This window comes from Typopeltis vanoorti, chromosome 3 (assembly GCF_054136105.1).
Source record: "Typopeltis vanoorti isolate ZY-2024b chromosome 3, IOZ_Tvanoo_1.0, whole genome shotgun sequence".
Taxonomy (NCBI): domain Eukaryota; kingdom Metazoa; phylum Arthropoda; class Arachnida; order Uropygi; family Thelyphonidae; genus Typopeltis; species Typopeltis vanoorti.
This window is the reverse complement of record NC_143551.1, coordinates 152,627,512-152,633,511: the sequence shown is the minus strand read 5'-3', so window position 1 is coordinate 152,633,511 and position 6,000 is coordinate 152,627,512. Positions and strand designations below refer to the sequence as shown.

General features: G+C 35.7%; 1 protein-coding gene across 2 annotated transcripts in view; it reads left to right on the top strand.

Moving 5' to 3' along the window:
• Positions 1 to 4,765: 4,765 nt before the first annotated feature.
• The window catches only part of LOC150108663 (nuclear factor 1 A-type-like), a 299,832-nt gene continuing 298,597 nt past the window's right edge, over positions 4,766 to 6,000 (top strand). For both annotated transcript variants that reach the window (XM_090416139.1, XM_090416138.1), the window contains exon 1: positions 4,766 to 4,871. The gene's annotated coding sequence lies outside the window, so the exon portion shown is untranslated. The remainder of the gene's footprint in view (positions 4,872 to 6,000) is intronic.

The window sequence follows — 6,000 nt, the reverse complement described above, 5'->3', positions numbered from 1 at the left end:
AGTAATATTATGTAGAGTTTCAGATTTTTGATGCTTAGGATTCTGTGTATCGCCATTGCTGGTCGGATATTTGCTGTTGTTTGTCCAAATCCCTGTTGACACAATTTTCCTATGTAATATTTCTCAGTTTGTTAGGTGACTGTTTGATGTATTGTGTGCGAGGCGCATGATTCTCGGGTTGTGTATTATTAACATCTGTGTTTTGGTGTCGTTGATTACAATTTCGTTTTGTAGACGTATGTTGTGATTTCATTTAGGTCTTGTTATGCTTTGGAGAGAGCCGTGTTGATGTCTGTGTGGATTGCTAGTAGTGCGGTCTCATCTGCATACTGAAATATTTGACTTCTTATGGCCAGGTTATGAACATCGTTAATGTATATGTTGAATGGAGTGGGTGATAATATGGCGCCTTGAGGGACACCGTGTTTTAATTGTATACTACGGCTGTGACACGTACCTATTTTTTGTTATTTTTGTTCTGTTTGAGAAACAGTTCCTGAACCAGGTATGCAGTGTCCCTCTTGTACCTATTGAGTATAGTTTGGTGAGTCTTCTAATAAAGTGATGCTGCTTTTTGTTTCCTGAAAGCCGTATTGGTTTTGTGAGATGATGTTGTACTTCTGTAAATAGTTGTGTAGTCTGATGTGTGTTATTTTTTCTGGAATTTTTGAAATGACTGGTAGGGTATATTGGTGTGTGTAGTTCTGAGTATCGTTTCTTTTACCATGTTTGTAAATTGGCGTAATTATTGCAGTTTTTAGTTATTGTAGAATAATGCCAGTGTCGAATATTATGTTCACGAGTCTCAAAAGTATTGGATTTATTTGTTCAAAGTGTGTTAAGAGATTTTTTTGTCTACTGCTGGAGTGGTCTTTGGTTTTAGCTGTAAGAGTGCTTCTTTCAGTTCCTGTTTTGTTACGGGTGGAAAATACATGGTTTGTTGTTGATTTTGTGTCGGTAGTTTTTTGTTGATCGTTGGTAGATTGTCTTTTTTGAGTTGTGTGATATTGTTTGCGAAGACATAGTTTGATGAGTGTGCTAGTTCCTGTAGATTTGTATCCTGACTGAAACTTTTTGCAATAAAATCTTGTGCTGAAGTTTTCTTTTTTCGAGTTACTAATTCTTTAAGTGTAGCCCATGTTTGCTTCAATTTTTGAAAGTAGTAGTGTCTTTTTACACTAGAAATTTTTGTTGTTAGTTGATTTCCTGTGTTTTTGTATAATGTTGGTAAATGTGTGTTACTGGATGACTTTTTTAGTTTTTTCCATAGATTTTCTTTTACAGTAATACTATTTAGTATGAGCCATTTATTCATGGATTATTGTCTGTTTGTCGCCTCGTTTGTGTAATTTAATAATAATAAATCCGATAACGCCTTTTAGGGAGCATATAGGGAGTAGGCGACGCCGTTTCAGCCCTATCTAACGTTTGGAGACTGAGTGGGGAGACTAACGGTTTCATTTGACAATAAATATTGCCATGAAATAATTTTATATTATCAGTTTTATTCGTGAATTATGTAAAAATAAACGAGAAAAAATAACGTTCGATGATTATATAATTGCTATGTTTTTATAATTTTTATAATCAATCTCCAAACAAACAAAAAAAATCTAGTCTGCACAATCTTAGAAAACTTATGAGCATGACCTTTTTCTCTCAGTATTCGTCATGTGTTTAAAACCTTTTGTGTCAATCTTACAGAATCCCTTTAGTAACTTATAAGTTTCTATTATTTCTCCTCTCCTCTGCTTGTCAACTAAACTCCGCAACCCACAGAATTTCCTGTTGTCTTCATAGGGAGCACTCCAAAGGCCTGTCATCAGCTTGGTCACATGTCTCTGAATCTTCTTCATCGCATCCCGATCCTCAATAAACCCAGGGGGCCCAAACCTATGTACAGTCGAATCATAGCCTTGAAAAGTGGGTCAATCTTTACTTGTTAGTGTGTTCTTGAACAACCAAGTAATTCTTTGACTATTTTGCCAACTTTTGCAATATTTCCTCTGAACTTCAAATCTCTCTCTCTCTCTCTCACCCATCATATCTATCCAAAAACTCATCAATTTCCTGTAATCCAGTATCATCGATATAATGCAATGTATATAAATTTTCATCCCGAATTTGCATTATTTTTAAATTGGTAACATTAAAATGACAGCCATTGTCGTTTCCCCCCACACACTGCCAGTTTATTTAAATCATCCTGCAGAATAGCTATATCACATTTATCAACTTTTGTCCTCCCTAGTTTTACATCATTAGCAAACACTGAACACCCCTTTAATATTTTCTCCTATATAATTAATATACACATTAAAGAGTAGTGGCCCTAGTATGCAGTCCTGAGACACTTCATAGTCGTCCTCATTCTCCTTCATTCCATTCCACCATACACTACCCTCAAATGTCTGTCTGTCAGCCACCCTTACTATCTATCTATAGTTCACTGAGCATTTACAGATGCCGTATGGTGACTCCGATGCTCAGTGATGTGTCACACCAGACCTCACCATTAGTCCTGTTGCATGATTTTCTGGCGGCCTCAACTCTCTGAAGATAAGTCACTCCACACACACATCATCAATCCATCTCATTGATGGTCTATCCCTTTCTCTTTTTCCAGACCGTTACTGTGCCACCAGTCATATCCATTCCCATTTGCTCTTATTTATGTAATAGTTTTCCATGCAGTATTCTGTCAAATGGCTTTGTAAAGTCTAGCAGCAGCATCATGGTGTACTCGTTTCTCTTATCAAATTCTGCTGTCAGTTTATTGTAAAAAAGATGAATAGATTGCTAAACCTTTTACAAAACCATGCTTTGCCCCATAGAGTATCATGTTGCTACCAGCTAAATCTTGAATTTGACCTTTAACTAACTTTTCAAATACTTGAACCACCATCACTCCTGAGTTACTAAATGGTCTGCAGTACTGATATCTTTCTTTGTAGCTTCTTATGCCATGGCACTGCTCCAAGCCACCATTGCTTGTCATATTCGCCAGATTTGTAGTTCCATATACACCATTTCTTGAGTGAGAAATCCACATGTTGAGCAACCTCCCAGAACAAGACTATGGTCGCTTTTCCCGATCGGAGCCATAGTTGCTACTGTAGTTATGAGCAGGACCTCCTTATCTATTGGGCTAAATCGGTTATAGCCTATGGGCACCATTGATCCAAGGTCGCTTAAGAACCGAGTAGCTTTTTTCTATTGTGTGTATTTTTATAAATATAACATAATAAACTACCTTTATTATATTATAAATATTGTTGAATTAAGTAAAAATGTGCAATATCGATATATTTTAAAATACTTTTTTTTTGCAATGAAAGTTATTTAATTAATTATATGTATTATTTAATTATTGCTCAATCTATTGTGATTAAGGCATCAAATTTTTTTAGCCCAGGACGCTCAAACTTGTTAAGACGTTATGAGAACAGCTTTTCTGATGCTATTGCTGGATCCAACACTCTTAAACCTCTGATCCCTCTCCAACAAATGTTGTTTCGGATAATTATCCCTTAGCAATACAAGTTCCATTTCCATCTTCGCGCCTCCGTAGCGCAATTGGAAGAACGACGGTACATTGCGCCCTTCGATTGGAACAGGCCTAAGTTCGATTCTCGTCGCGACGGGAGGAATCTTTATCTGGTCGATTTCAATCGAAGGTGAGTTAGCCGATCTCATATGGAGGTAGCAGGGTTTTTTCTCCCGGAAACTCGGGTTTTTCATCCCGCATACATACAAATCGGCCCATCAGAACACACGCAATTTACAGACAAAAATTACTAGTTGTGGTGGTGTTGGAAGTGGGCGGTAGATGGCGTTGATGGAGATGATTCGTAGTAGAGGTTAGGTGTAGAGAGAATTGTAGATGTCCTCCCACGATGAGTCTTCGGACTCCTTGGAGGTATCAGGAATAATAATAATAATAATAATAATAATAATCTTGCCACGTGCTCTTTTCTCCTTCCAATCAATATCCCCATGGTTGAAGTCTCCCCAAGATAATTGTCCTGCATGCATTCATTTTACTCCAATATTTGGACCTTCGGACGAGGTAGTTAAAAACGCGAGATGAAATTGCAGAATCCAATCTTAACTTTTCTTAGGCGTCAAGTACATCTACAATGACGTCAATATGATCGAAATATTGGTTAAATGTATACTTAAGTTTTGCGTAAGTTGCATTTTTAGCATGACTCCTCTTTATAAAGAGCCGTGATATATCACAGAATTAGTAGTAAACCATATTCTTGTGGAATGTCTTGGTAACGTCAGCGCTTTTTTCTTATCCACAGAACTTCATGGAATAATATGAATTGAAAGACCATCCTATATAGATCATATCTCGCAACCTATAAATAAATATATTTATGTTTCATGCAACTTTGATTTTTTTTGTACTTCTGATAAGTGTTTATTCTATCAACTAATTCTCTGCACCGCCTTTTTATTTAGCCATCTTTAAAGATGCCGCCCGCAAAAAACATCATCTTGATAAAAAAAAAATCATAAGATAGAATCGGTTAATGGTGATTGGTCAACTGTCTCAATGGCATGCGTCAACCAGTTGACAAAGATAAAGCTCAAGAAAACAACTGCAGCACTACCTGACGTTTGTAAAAGAGATTTTGATGTACTAAATAACTGGTTTCATACTTGGTAACCAGAAATACTAATATTAAGAATCAGAAAGTAAACTATTATTAGAAATACCTCACATGTTATTACTACAAACGCTAGATACCTTGGATATGAATCCCTGCTTTTTAATGCTTCAGTAAAGGTACCAGCGAAAAGAGGGATACAAGTGTGGAAAGCTATGTACGTTTACAGGATCAAATTTAGCTTTTAAAATGGTAAGCAAATTCTCACCCGATACAAGCAAGAAAAATTCATACTACTTAAATTAATATCACATTATATGCAAATAAAATAATTAGGCTCGACATTTCTGGCTATGGAATATGAATAATTAGTGTTAGCTCCGAGAGGGTTAAGACTATTTCTGGTTTCTAACTTTCTGTGTCGTAATTCAATGTTGTATAGTGTGTAAGATGTAAAGTGACTTTTTACTCTCTCCCCACCTCCTTCCACATGCATTTATTGATTTTAACATTTACACTTCTAACACACACACACATCCTAGTTAATTTTTCCATTGCACTTGTAAAATACAACACATGGTAACAAAGTTCGAAACACTTGTAAAGTTTGGTCAGATAATTTGATATTTACTGGAGGTGTTCATTTAATCGAAATTTGAATTACCCCTACGATAATAAATAATGAAATGAAGCATTTGTTATTAACGGAGAAGTTGAGTTTGTGTGTGTGTGTGGAGAGAGAGATTCCCGCTCCACGAAAGATTTTAAATCAATTAGTATTGTGGGTAGGTTAAGGTTAGATGATCTGGTTTCTTCCCTTTCTCTAAAGACCAAACCTGGTGATTTTTCCCCCCTCCCAGACACATCAGTTTCCCCACTTAGTAAAAGTAGTAATGGGCAATGAAAATTATCAACCACCTATCTCAGCTTTTCAGTAATGTATGCATAAAATTAGCTCAAAATTTATTATGTTATTTTTAATTTGCATTGCTATTTTATAAATTGGAACATCACACAATCACCCGAAGGAAAAAAAAAAAAAGCATCCAAAGATTATCTGTTTTGTTTTTTTTTATTTAAAGAATTCCAAAACACAAGTGAATAAGTAGGGTGCAATTTTTATAGGTTAAAAACAATGTAACAAATCAGTGTGATGTGGATTAAAGCATCCTGGACCCAAATCTCATTACTTCTTTCTCTAAAATATGATATATGATGAAAATGTAACCAATAATCCTTTTTAGTCTCAATCAACAGGGGAGTTTTTTTTTTAATGTGAATTGCACTCACTGAAGGTTGTGAGTCTGTCATGTATAAGTATTGTGAGTGGACTGAGGATTAGATGAGGATTATACACTAAAAAAATTCACAAATCTCCATG